Raw genomic sequence first — 14803 nt, 5'->3', positions numbered from 1 at the left:
CTTACCTTGCGCACACACTTTCACCACTCACTAAGCTTTCTATAAGCTTATGCACGATAGATGCATGCAGGTGGCGTTAGGTTGCAGTAGCGTTGAGCTTGGGACTTATGGAGCGTTGATTTTTTTGTACATATGTATTTCTCTTTCAACACTGTATTCAACTGTTTATATTAGTGGACATGTGATGATGATGTTGCCTTTGTGACTTGGGTAAACTTGTGGTTATGCTTATTATGAGTTAAATGTACATTGGAAAATCCTCCTTGTATGATCTTAGGATCGGAATCTGGCGTATGGACGCTAGGAGCCGAGAATGGGACACTACGAAGGCTGTCGGCACTGGATTCGGCGATCGAAAATTTTGTAAGCCCGGTTTTCGAGTTTGGGGCATGACACAGTGCCCGGTGTATGCTCAACCGAGGACTCAAATGCCTGTGATGCAACATGCGACGTCGATGCTATCTTCGTCGCATCACGGGTGGAAGGGTAGATCTAGTGCGCGAATGACCTGATCTCCCACCTGGTGTCATGACTAAATATGTACGAACTACGAACTTATAAATTTAAACAATGTCAGTACAAGTGTATGAACATCAATATAATTAACACATTAAACTTTACAGTGCAAGTGAAATATACTAAAACATTATACAAGTAGTGTTGATGGTGGAATGAATTTGTGCTTATGCTTAGAGAGATGATTAAAATATCATTAAACCATTACACTATAATGCAAGCAGAATATAATAAAACCGTAAACATTTTAGTAAGCTCTTGATGGCTCATGAGTGAGGCCCATCATGATGTATATTAAGCTCTTGAGTGAGGCCCATGGTGCTGTATATTTGGCCCTGGTGTGAGGCCATGAGTCCACTGTATGTTAGGCTCTATATGGGTCATTCCTTGGGGGCAATGTTGGTTAAATGTCCACATTGTCGAGGTTGATTGTCAATGTCGGTTATTGATACTGATTATGAGTATGTGACAGCATAACATCATGATACATGCCTATACGCATCATCTGCATGTTTGTTATGAGATATAGTTGACTATTGCATATGTCATTAGACAAGTTGTTATGAGACTCCCTGATAGGCGGAGATTGTCTCACATGAGCGCACGGTATGCGCATGATTGATGCATGACTGATTGTATGACTCATGCATCTTGCATTATGTGTTGTGATTACTGTACGCCTAATGACATAAGGGTCGTAGCCTCCACAGGCATATCGTGGATGGCCAGATGGGACACCGAAAATGTTTGGTTCTAGCATTGGGTCGCCATAAATGGCCCTGGGTGAAAATTCAAAAACCCTCTTGGTACTAGAGGACGCCCCAATGTCTAAACCGAGTGGATATATATGAGCGCATAAGAGTTGTATACCAGTAGGCCGTATCTCTCACTATGTCGTGGTCGGTTGGGAGGGGGTGTGGCCTTACCCGCCTGAGGGAGTACGCAATGTTAGGCTGAGTCTGACCAGCTTGAGGAATGGGTCCACTATCGACGAGCCGTATAGGTATTGGTAGACTACTGGCCAGGTGGATAGTGAGGTCTCTTCCACTTACCCAATTGTGCGCTTGATAAGGCGGTAGGTGGCGTAGAGTGTACTAGACCCCGGTGATGATCCCAGAGATGTACCATACTAATATGTGGACTTATTGAGTAGGAGTTGCATACTCATACACTCGGGCTGGTGGTGTGCAACTAATTGCTGTGTACCTTTGCATGGCCAGGATTTCGGTTGGGCGCGCGACTAACCTAAGATCAGGAGTTCACCACATTGAGTCTGATTATCCAAATTTAGGTATGGGACTGGTTTGGATAGAAGTCCCTTGTGATGGACCCCATAGCCTGCGATACTACGCACTATCATCCCGACTTTACTCCAGCTTGGTCATTTCATTCGCACAGCATATTACATTGCATCTACAGTATTTAGCATTTTGGGTTATCATGTTTCTGCATTGATATGGCCATTAGTACCCATGCCTTGCATCGCATAGCCTTGGTACGGCTGATGGCACTCATAGACTTATCAGTATATTTTTGCTTATTTCGATATTGTATGATTTATGGCATTGTATCCTTGGCATCTAATATTTGGCTCACTTTGACTCCTCATTCGCATAACTGATTTGCATTGTGTACCTTGATATTGTTGACTCATGGACTTGTCAGTACTTTCGCTTACTCTGATATTGCTTACTTGACACTTACCTTGCGCACACACTTTCACCACTCACTAAGCTTTCTATAAGCTTATGCACGATAGATGCATGCAGGTGGCGTCAGGTTGTAACAGCATTGAGCTGGGGAGCACTTGCGGACTTATGGAGCTTTGATTTTTTTGTACATATGTATTTCTCTTTCAACACTGTATTCAACTGTTTATATTAGTGGACATGTGATGATGATGTTGCCTTTGTGACTTGGGTAAACTTGTGGTTATGCTTATTATGAGTTAAATGTACATTGGAAAATCCTCCTTGTATGATCTTAGGATCGGAATCTGGCGTATGGACGCTAGGAGCCGAGAATGGGACACTACGAAGGCTGTCGGCACTGGATTCGGCGATCGAAAATTTTGTAAGCCCGGTTTTCGAGTTTGGGGCATGACACAGTGCCCGGTGTATGCTCAACCGAGGACTCAAATGCCTGTGATGCAACATGCGACGTCGATGCTATCTTCGTCGCATCACGGGTGGAAGGGTAGATCTAGTGCGCGAATGACCTGATCTCCCACCTGGTGTCATGACTAAATATGTACGAACTACGAACTTATAAATTTAAACAATGTCAGTACAAGTGTATGAACATCAATATAATTAACACATTAAACTTTACAGTGCAAGTGAAATATACTAAAACATTATACAAGTAGTGTTGATGGTGGAATGAATTTGTGCTTATGCTTAGAGAGATGATTAAAATATCATTAAACCATTACACTATAATGCAAGCAGAATATAATAAAACCGTAAACATTTTAGTAAAATTTAGAAATTCCATTACACATTGTAATTCTATATTAAATACATGTATTTCATTGTAATACGAAACAACTTCGGATCAACTATCTGAAGTACTCCCTGCATAAGTTATCGTACACTGTAAAAGTATATGTCAAGCTGTGTGAAGCATTCGACATTGTTATAGCCAACATGCCAGTCACAATAGGAGAAATCTGGTCTTTCAGGACTCCATTCAGATGTGCAAGTGACAAAATCGCATCTTCCATATGAAGTTTTCCGCGGTTATATTCCTCCCTCAAGTCAAGAATTTCTTTGAGAATATTGTATAATCTTTCATCTGAGTCATTGTCGATATATTCCTCCGTACACTCATCGACCAGACCGGGTATTTCTTTGGCCTTACCAGAAGAAGATAGGGCCAGAAATTCTATTCGGAATAGCTGATGAAATATCATGCGTGCTTCCGCTAGCTCCAGTTTGAGGAGGACATGATCAGAAATTGACTCAACTGCAAATGTGGATTATAAACAAGTCAATTAGAAGAATAAATCATGACTAGCAAAACATGTATACATGTAATAATCAAATTATTCAAATTGAAAAATAACATGTAAATCATGTGTACATTTAATAATCATCGTCAGTATCACTATCTCTTAGGACTATTTCTTCTTCACCATCACTATTGCTGATCAGTATTTCCTCTTCATCATTTGCAACGTCATTATCAATGAAACCGCTATCATTCTAACAATGTCATATATTATTGAGGCATCAACATGATCAAGTGGCATATCATCTCTATCCAATTACACCACATCAATATCAACATTTAGATTAGTCCTTCTATCCTCAGATGGCATGTCTTCTTGATATGCTTGTTCAACCTTAGATGTTTCATTTCCCTCGTCCTCGCTATCTTCAACGTTTGGTTCGGGAATGTCAAATACGTTCCTGGGCTTTATTTTTTACACCACGTGCCAAGAGCTACCTAACTTGGTGTCAGCGAGGTAAAATACTTGTTTGGCTTAGCTGACGATGACAAATTGGTCATCCTTAAACCACTTCCGAGATAAATTTATGCTCATAAATTAGTCGTCAGTCTGTATTCTCAACTTCTTATTTCCAATATCCCACCAATCACATTTAAATAAGTACACCCACTTTCTTACACAGTAACTCAGCTCAATAATATCCGTCAAAACACCATAAAAGTCAATTTCTAATTTCCTCATGCGATCCCTTCACAACCACCCCACTATTTTATGTGGTCATATACTTCTCACGCTCTTCGGTGTGGAACCGAATCCTGTTTACAATACAACCTGTATATCTAGACACACGTCTATCAGGGCCACACGCTAGTGAGTAGAGTGCATTAGACATATCCGCAGTGTTGCTAGTGCACAATGTCTTCATCTATTATCATGTATAGAATGTGATTGTTTAAGGATTTTCTTAGGTTTAAATATTATGTAATACAACAAAATTATAAGTGTGGTGAGATACAAGGTGAAATCTTACACGTTTTGCATACCATCCTGAAAACTGATCCTGATGCATTCGATCATAATTTGTAGGGTATTGAGACTTCATCTCCTCAATGTGTTCGCTACACATAATAGGTACGTCATCAGTAACAAACATTAAGATCATCGTATGTAGAGATACAATTATCGAGGGAAGACTTACTCTAAGTACGACTTTATTTCTTCACAATTATGCAACACATACCACCACGCCTTTGCTTGATCCCAAAGGTCCATATCCTGAAATGTTAAGGATCCTAAAAGACAGACATTATGTGCAAATACAAATATGAGTCCTTGTTTATGCTCCTGCCCTTCATCGGCATTTTGATCTTCTCGGTTAAATCTAATCTTTATGCCACGAAGATACATGAAGCAAAATGTTAGGCACTCATTATCAATGTACGCCTCAACAATAAATCACTTTGGACGTGCCTTATTCCTCACAAATTGTTTTAGTATGTGAAGGTATCTGTACACAAAACCACTATGTTATACGTATGAAAACATGAATATATGTAATTTATGGAATGAATAAAAATTTTAATAGGTTCTACCACCTTTCGATCAAATACATCCAACGATATTGTACTGGACCTGCAAGCTTCGCCACGTGCGGTAAGTGAATCGCTAGGTGTACCATGACATCGAAAAACGTAGGTGGAAATATTCTTTCAAGTTTGTAAAGGATTACGACAATGTCCCTCTCTAGTCGTTTAATAATCTCTACATTCAATGATTTTGAACACAAATCCTTAAAGAATATAACCAACTCAATCAGGCCTCACTGATATCAATGATCAGGAATCCACGAATCACAACCGGTAGTAGATGTTGTAGAAGGACGTGACAATCATGACTTTTCATTCCTGTTACCTTATAGTCCGTAATATTTATGTGCCGAGAGATATTTGACGCATACCCATTGAAAAACTTCACCGATCTCAATCATTCACATAAACACTTTTTCTCTAGTTTTGTTAATGTGTAGTAGGTTGCTGGTATAGTATATGAATTTTTATGTGATTGCAAGTGCAACTCTTTCCTTAAACTCATTGCTTGTAGATCCAATCGAGCCTTAAAACTGTCTTTTATTTTCTTCTCTATGTTCATCAATGTTCCGAAGACATTATCAGATATATTCTTCTCAATATGCATGACATCCAAGTTGTATCGCAATTTTAAATCACTCCAATAGGGTAACTAAAATAAATGCTTTTTTTCCTCCAGTTATACTCCAATACTGTACGTTTCCTCTTCTTCAAGGGCGGTGCCTTACCAAATCTAACTTCTCTAATGTTACTCAGTTGTTGTATCACATCTTCTCCAGATAACTCTTTCGGTGGTAGCCTATGATCTTGTTTGTTATCAAAGATTATCATGTTCCTGTGCCAACTATGATATCTCGAAAGGAAGCGACGATGGCCCATATAACACATTTTTTTACCATGGTTTAATGATAATGAACAAGTCTCAATATTACACGTAGGACAAGTCAACTTTCCCTTCATGCTCCACTAAGACAAATTCCCATACACGAGGAAGTCTTTTATTGTCCATAAGACTGCTGCATGCAATCAAAATATTTGTCCTATGTGTCATACGTCTGTACACCTTGACTCTACAACTCGTTTAACTCATCTACTATTGGTCGCAAATACACATCAATGTCATTCCTGGGTGACCTGGGTCCAAGAATAAGCAATGACATCATGAAAAATGACTCCTTCATGCACAACCAAGGAGGTAAATTGTAGGGAAAAGTATCACTGGCCACATGATGTACGATCTACTCATATTACCAAATGGATTAAAACCATCACTTGCAAGACCTAGTTGAACATTGCGAGAATCCTCTGCAAACCAGTCATATTACTTGTAAAAATTTTGCTAGGCTTAAGAGTCCGCAGGGTGCCTCGGTGTACTATTATCATGAACGTGTTTCTCCTTATGCCACCTCATATATTCAGCCGTCTTGCGAGATGTAAATAATCTTTGCAATTTGGGTTTCAATGGGAAGTACCTTAACACCTTTTGTGGGATTTTCTTATGCTTGGCTTCGTCATACTTCCACCTAGACTCTCCACATTCTGGATACTCTTCAACATTTTCATGCTTTTTTCAATACAATACACAATCATTTATACATGCATGTATGGGGATGTAACCAAGGCCCAAGTCTCGCATCAAGGATTTTACCTCGTAATGAGACTTAAGCAATATCTCACCATCCAGTAAGGCTTCTTTCAACAAGTCAAGCAACATGTCGAACGATTTATTACTCCGATGATTTATTGTCTTCAAATGAAGTAACCTTGTAAGAAAATTCAACTTGGAGAAGTTCTCACACCCCGGATAAAGTGGATGTTGCGCATCCCTCAACAGCTTACTAAACTTTTCTGATTCGACATCACCCATAGGAGGAATATCTTGCTACTACTTATCACTGCAAAATCAGTATCTGCGATTATTTTCATGAACACATTCCCTATGATATCTTGCATTTCGTCAACATCTTCATCCTCGTCATCTGGCACAATTAGGTCAGTAAGGACTTTAGTGGCCTCAACTCTTTAGTGGAACTCTTCACCATGATGGATCCACCAAGTGTAACCCTGGTCAATCCCAACTATGAACAAATCATCTTCTACTTTCTCTTAAGTCTTATGAACTATGTTCTTGCATTTTCGACATGGAAACCTAATCCTATTGCCTGAATCTGCCCAATATCGCGCAAATTTCATGAACTCTTGAACCCCTTATTTATACTCTAGGCCAAACCTGTTCTTAGCTCACATCCAACTCTTATCTATCTCTACAATGAAATGATTAGAGTCAGTTTACAGAAATATATTTAAGATTAGGTTAGGGTTATAGGTTTAGGATTAGGTGTAGGTTTAGGTTTAGGTTTAAGTTTAGGTTTAGGGATCCAGGTTCGGTTTCAGGTTCGGGATCGGGTTTAGGATTAGGTTTTCAAGTTTAGGTTTAGGTTTAGGTTAGGGTTATAGGTTTAGGATTAGGTGTAGGTTTAGGTTTAGAGATTTGAGTTTAGATTTAGGTGTAAATTTAGGTTTAGAAATTCGGGTTCGGTTTCAGGTTCGGGATCAAGTTTAGGTTTAGGTTATCAAGTTTAGGTTTAGGTTTAGGTTAGGGTTTAGGTGTAGGTTTAAGTTAAGTGAATTAAGTTTAGGTTTAGGTTTAGGTTAAGGTTATAGGTTTAGGTTTAGGTTTAGGTTTAGGTGTAGGTTTAGGTTTAGGTTTAGGGATTTGAGATTAGGTTTAGGTTTAGGTTTAGGGATTTGAGATTAGGTTTAGGTTTAGGTTTAGGAATTCGAGTTCGGGTTCGGGTTGGAGATCGGGTTTAGGTTTAGGTTTTTGAGTTTAGGTTTAGGTTTAGGTGTAGGTTTAGGTTTAGGGATTTGAGAATAGGTTTAGGTTTAAGTTTAGGCTTAGGGTTTAGGGATTCAGATACGGGTTCGGGTTCGGGATCGGGTTTAGGTTTAGGTTTTCAAGTTTAGGTTTAGGTTTAGGTTAGGGAGTTGAGATTAGGATTAGGTGTAGGTTTAGGTTTATGAATTTTGGTTCGGGTTCGAGATCGAGTTTAGGTTTAGGTTTTCGAGTTTAGGTTTAGGTTTAGGTTAGGGATTTATTTAATCTTATCAACATGTTTGATGCTGAATAAACATTATAGTGGGCCCGACGAAGCTTTTAACGCTGGGCATTCAATCACCATTGTTTTCCTGTGGTGTGATCCACACTTGATCTTTAGATATGCCTCAATTTGGGACTTCCTCTTAAATGAGCTGCTACAAATGCAGATGGACAACGTAGATGTACAACACATAGATTGAGTTGGGTCCCACGGTCAAGGCCTAACCCACTAAGCTAGTTACGCCTAAAATTGGATTGTGTCCTGAGTTACTCAGTAAGCTCAGTTGGGCCTACTGTAAATATATGTAGTTTATCTACACCGTCCATCTACTTTTCTACATCATTTAAGGGGTTGAAAGCAAAATTGAATCATATATAAAACTCAGGTGGATCATACCATAAGAAACAGTGGGTATAATGATTTCCATCATTGAAACCTTTCTAGGGCCTGTAGTGATGTTTATTTATCATCCAACCTGTTCACAAGATCACATAGACATTGATGAAGTGAAAAAATAAATATCAACGATTCCCATCTTCCAGAGACTCCCGCTCAACATCTGGATAGTTCTGACGCACATCCTGGTCTGCTCCATCAATTTCGAGCTAATACATAAACACGGGCCTGTCCAAATGGCCAGGCCACCCATATTGCTATCCATAGGAAATGGACAACTTCATCATGGTCATAACAGCGGTTCCTACCTTCCAGGGACCCATGCTTAACATCCGGATAGCTCCGACGCACATCCAGGTATGCTCCATCAGGTGGGTTATGCTCTTTCAAATACACAAGCACATGAAAATGGAAGAATCATCAAGATCTTGAATCAAGTCTAATCACTTACCTAATTAGATGTTTATAAACCTGAGAGACTATATTGTGAATAATTAAGTGTGGGGCCCACAATGATGTATTTTCCTTACATCCACGCCCGTTTCATCAGCTCATTGTAGGTCATGGTCCCAAAAAAAAATGAAGCATATCTAAATCTTAGGTGGCCCACACCACAGGAACCAGTGGTGATTGAAAATTCTCCATTAAAAACTCCTTGAGGTCCACAGGAATGTTTATTTACCATCCAACCTGTTGATACCTAGATGAAGGGACCAAACAAATATTAGCTTGATCCAAAACTTTGGTGGCCCACAAGAAGTTTTTAATGGTCAATAACCTCTATTTTTTGTGGTATGGTACACTACCTAAGATGTGGATCTGCTTAAGTTTTGGTACCATGACCTAAAATGATCTGTCAAAATGGATGGGTGAATTCGGGTTGTTTTGTGCACCCCATCATGGCTCATGCCCTGTAATGAGATGGTAAAGTGGATCGAAGGTATACAGCACATACATACATCATTATACGACCCATAAATTAACTAAAACAGTGGGCCCGACCAAATAGTGGACATCGACGGTGGACCCCACAAGCAGTGAACATCGGTGGGCCCCACACGTAGTGGACAGCGACGGTGGGCCTCACAATTAGTGATTTTAATTGGAAATCTGAAATTAGGGAATTTAATTTCAAAAAATTGGAAACCCTTAATTAGGGATTTACAAAATAGTGGGCCCTGCCAAACATTAGACAGTGATGAGGGGCCCCACAAGCAGTGTACATCGACCGTGGGCCCCACAATTAGGGATTTTAGGGATTTTAATTGAAAATCCCAAATTATGGATTTTAATTTCTAAAAATTTGAAACCCCTAATTAGGGATTTACAAAACAATGAGCTCCACCAAATAGTGGACAGCAATGATGGCCCCCACAAGCAATAGACATCAATAGTGGGCCCCACAATTAGGTATTTTAGCCCTTTAAATTGAAAATCCCAAATTATGGATTTCAAAATTAAATTCCTTAATTAAGGATTTTAATTTCGAAATCCCTAATTAGCGATTTACTAAATCAGTGGGCCCCTACCAAATAGTGGACAGCTATGGCAGGACCCACTAGCACTATATATCAGCAGTGGGCCCCACAAGCAATGGACAGTGACGGTGGGACACGAAGGTAATGGATTTCAGCGGTGGGCCCCACAAGCAATGGACAACGAGAGAGAGAGAGAGAATCGAGGGAGAAGGAAGAGAAAGAGGGGGGGTTACTGGAGGTGACGACAGCCGGACGTGCAGTGTATGGCGTGCGGTGTAAGGCAATGACGGCCGGACTTCACTTGGGTGACGGCCGAACTTGACTTGGGTGGCGGTTAGATGGCGTAAGGCAATGACTGCCGGACGACGGTAACGACAGGAGAGAGAGAGAGAGAGAGAGAGAGAGAGAGAGAGAGAGCGACAGTGAGAGAGATGGATGGCGCTGGAGTCGTTTCGACTTAAAACATAACATTATTACCAACGAAAATTTTCCTCGGTGATAGTTTAAACAAGTCATCAGTAAAATGATTTTAAAATATTTGGGCCCACTCGTGCTCTATCAGCCCCATCCACTCCGTACATATGTTTTTAAATATACTTATTAGCTACACCAAAAATAAAAACTACAAATCAACATCCATGATCAACCACACAAAGTGAAATAATATATAAACCATTCATTTTATCTGACGATGTATCTATTTCATCGGTAAAAAGTTCCTTTACCGACGATTTTTTTAGTTAGCAAAAGACTTTTTACCGACAATATTGTATAATGTCAGTAAAATAGCCTCTCCGTCATCGCAAAGGACGCCAAGGGACGTTTTGCCGACAAACTATTTGGTTCGTTAGGAACAATTAAATTTACCAACAAAATAATCATCGGGAAAATATTTTTCACCGACGATACATAATACTATCGAAAAAAGTTTCCAGGTCGTCATTGTAAATGGTGGCGGTAACATATTTTGCCATGGCGGGAAGGATTTGTATCTTTTACCGACGAAATATTATTTCATCAGGGAAAGTCATATTTACCGACGAAATTGATTTCGTCGAAAATAAGTTCATCGGTAAAAGGCCAATTTCTTGTAGTGGCATGAACTGACAAGATCCTTGAACTGCCCACATAGAAGAATGTTTCATCCTCCTTTTGGGTGAAGTTCATGATTGATTTTCTAAGGGTGTTTGTTTTATGATGTGGAAAAATTTTCTTTATGAACTCCCTTATCATGTCATTCCATGTGCCAATAGATCAGAGACGTATGCAACCACGTCTTAGCTTTCTCTTTTAAAGAAAAGGGAAAGATTTTTAGTCTGACTATGTCCTCAGATACGTTAGGAAAATATAAAGTGGCTATAATCTCATTAAACTCTTTCAAGTATAAATATGGATTTTCTAACTCAAGCCCATGAAATTTTGGAAGGAGTTGATCACCCCTAGCTTGATATTCATGTGTCCCGTATTTTCTGGAAAAACCATGCATGAGGGCATGCTCACCCCTGGCGGTTGTAAATAATCTTGCAAAGTACGAGGCGGGGGTGCTTGATACACCTCATTCTCATCCTAGACTTCCCCAATCCTAGGTTGAGGTCATCTTTTAGGTTGATTGGCCAATTGATTTGCAGCCATAACTTCAATAACTCTAAGGATCTCAAGCGGTGTCTAGTCCTACGATGGATAGTTAACCCCTCAACCAATCCTCCTTCAATTAGGAGACTTCGAGTGTTGTCACAGACCTACTTGGGCATGAAATACTTACAGCCCTCAATCTTAGATTCTATCCTAAACCTAAAAAAGGAAGAAAAGAAATAGAAATCTAGAAATAAAGAGAAAAGAGTTGAAAAAAAGTTACCAAATTAGAAGTTCCTAAGTTAAAAACTTGCAAAACAAAACAAAACAAGTCAGTTTCTAAAAATAGAAAGTCTAAAATTAGAATGTTCCTAACAAAATAGAAAGTAAACTAATTTCTAAAAAGGGAAAATTTCCAAATATCGAAAATAGAAAGTTTCTAAAAATGGATGAAGAAAGTTCTAAACCTAAAAACAGAAAGTAAGTTTCTAAAAATCAAATAGAAAAACCCTATCCTAAAATTAGAACCCTAATCTTAACCTAATTCTAAAACTAGTTAATCTCAGAAAAACGCAACCATCAATCCTCGACAACAGTGCTAAAAACTTGTTCACCACCCCAAGTATAGGGTTGCGATGTAGTAATAATCCCGGTAAGACTGAGGTTGAATCCACAAGGATTGAACCTTGTATGTATTCTGAAAGTAACTAGAACTAGAACTAGAAGAAGATGTAATCTAAATCAAGAGAAATTAAGAGAATAATTGTGAATTATGTAACTAAAACTTATAAAATTCAAAGGTGGGAAACTAGGGTTTCCAAGGATCCACTTCCAGAGATCAAGGCGATCTATGCTTAATTCACGAATACAATTGGAATTAGAGTCCTATCTTCATCCAGTTGGAAGATATTTCATTAAAAATCAATTCTGAACTTCCTTTGATCTAGTCCTCAATAGATGAGAGGTATGATAACTAGCATTGCTTCCACCACAAAACCATGTCCATGAGACAAAGCAAACAACAAAATTTACCAATCCACAAACACTCTGAGATAATTATGAAGATTAGAAGGATTCCATCATCCAACCATGTCCAAGGGGTGATGGTGAACAACAGGATTTCCTAACTTCACAATCTCAATAATGGAAAGAATATACTTAAAGCTATCGTAAATCCATTGTAATTTAATTCACAACAAACCATTAAAAACTAATTAAAAGTATTTCTTATAATTAAACTAAAATCAAAGGGAGTTAATTAACATGAATCAAAACAACCGAAAACACCCCATCACACTACAAGCTTCACCTCTTAGCCCTAGCTAAGAGTTTAGCCAATCACAAACATGATTAACAAAAAATCTCTTAAAAAGACATAAATGAACAACTAAAGAAAGAGAAGAAAAAAAACTCTTTAAAATCAGCCATTTCCAAGCTCTCTCTCCTCATCATGTCCTTTGCTCCATGTCTATATGATAATCTCCACATCCTTCTCACCCTCTCTTTTATAGATAAAAAGTGTGTCGGTCGACTGGGCTTATTGTGCAAGGAGTTGCGCAACCAGGTTTACGAAGCAACATATTTAGAAATTCCTTGCGCAACAAGAATCAGTAACTTCTTGGACAGCTTGCCAAGTTTTCCTCCCAAATCTGACATCATGGTTGCATTCAGTTTGGGCCTAGGCTCCATCTGGATGGTCTGAATCTGGCCTTCGATCAAAGGTGATGGACCACAACTTCCCAGAAAGGTCGAGTGCTTCTTGATGCACGTCCGTGCGTTAGTGAGGCCATGATCAACTTCAACAGATAAATCCACTCCGTCTATTAGACTCATGGCGGAATTTCAGTCAGAGATGGGAGGTTTTACTCAAGTTTAGTGCGACCCAAGGAATCAAATCGCACTGCAACTATTTTGGACATTGCTGGATAGCCTTCTTGTGACCTCTGTAGCGGGCACGTGCGCGTGCATGGTTACCCATGGTCAACATGGGTTTGACCATTTTTCACCCCTCTGCATGATGGGCATCTTGGATTGTTCATGTGGGCCACGATGGTGGTCCATAGCTGCTCTCAAAGGTCATTATGTGTTTGATTTCGCAGCGGGCGTAAAAATAAAAATTTTCATTTTTTATGAGAGTCGGGTCAAAGGTGTTTTAACCGACTCCCTATCCTGGTGCAACGCAGATGTGCATTCCCTGTGTACCCACACCCTCTATACATGGGGCCCATCATGATGTAGTGTACGATCTACACCATTCATTCCTTTTGCCACCTAATTTAAGGAATTGGGTCTAAAATTAAGGCATATCCAGAGATCAAGTGGGTCCCAAATCAGTGATTTATGGCTGATCTTTTCGTTGGATCACTTCCACAAAGATCTGAGGGCAGAAATTTTATGTGTACATCAACTTTATGATCCTCAGGTTGAATATAAAGTTTTGAGCCAAACGGATTGTGGGAACCCTGTGATCTTGCATTCAGGATGATTTTTAGTCCTCTTTATCTTCAATCACTTGATTTTCTCAGATCTTTGGTGTGTGAATTCTTCAATCTTGGTTTCCTAAGATCCGTCCCTTGCCTTGGTAATACTAGAGCATCAAATCTTAGGCTTTTAACACTCTTTTCAGTCCAAGCTCCTAAATTCACCTTGCAACAAAAACATAATTAAAATATAATGTTAAGCATTATCATGTTTGTAAAATCAGGTAATAACTGGGGTTTAATATGCAATATTTGGCCCTCAACAAAGCCAAATCATAAAGTGGTTAGTTTGTTTCCCCGACGTCTTCTCTCATCAAAGCGCCCATATAAAAATCATGATATTTTGAAAAAAAAAAATCCAAAAGTTAAGATTAACATTCTCTTGTTGGATACAATTAAACAAATTCCTTCCTACACCAAATTTTTTAAGGACTTGTGCACAACAAAATGAAAATTAAATGTGTGAAAGAAAGCTTTTTTAACTGAATAAATGGGTACTATCATTAAACAAAATGCTCCCCCAAAATATAAGGATTCGAGTAACCTTACAATATCATTCATCATAGGAAATTTTTAGATAAAACAAGCATTAGTAGACTTGGGGGAAAGCGTTAACTTCATACCCTATTAAACATATGATCAAATGAAGCTTGGTGAATTAAATCCCACCAAGATAACTCCACAACTCGATGACCAATCCGTGCGTGTACCGAGAGGGGTA

The sequence above is a fragment of the Magnolia sinica genome, chromosome 8, assembly GCF_029962835.1.
Source record: "Magnolia sinica isolate HGM2019 chromosome 8, MsV1, whole genome shotgun sequence".
In the NCBI taxonomy this organism is placed as follows: domain Eukaryota; kingdom Viridiplantae; phylum Streptophyta; class Magnoliopsida; order Magnoliales; family Magnoliaceae; genus Magnolia; species Magnolia sinica.
Note: the sequence above shows the minus strand (reverse complement) of the source record.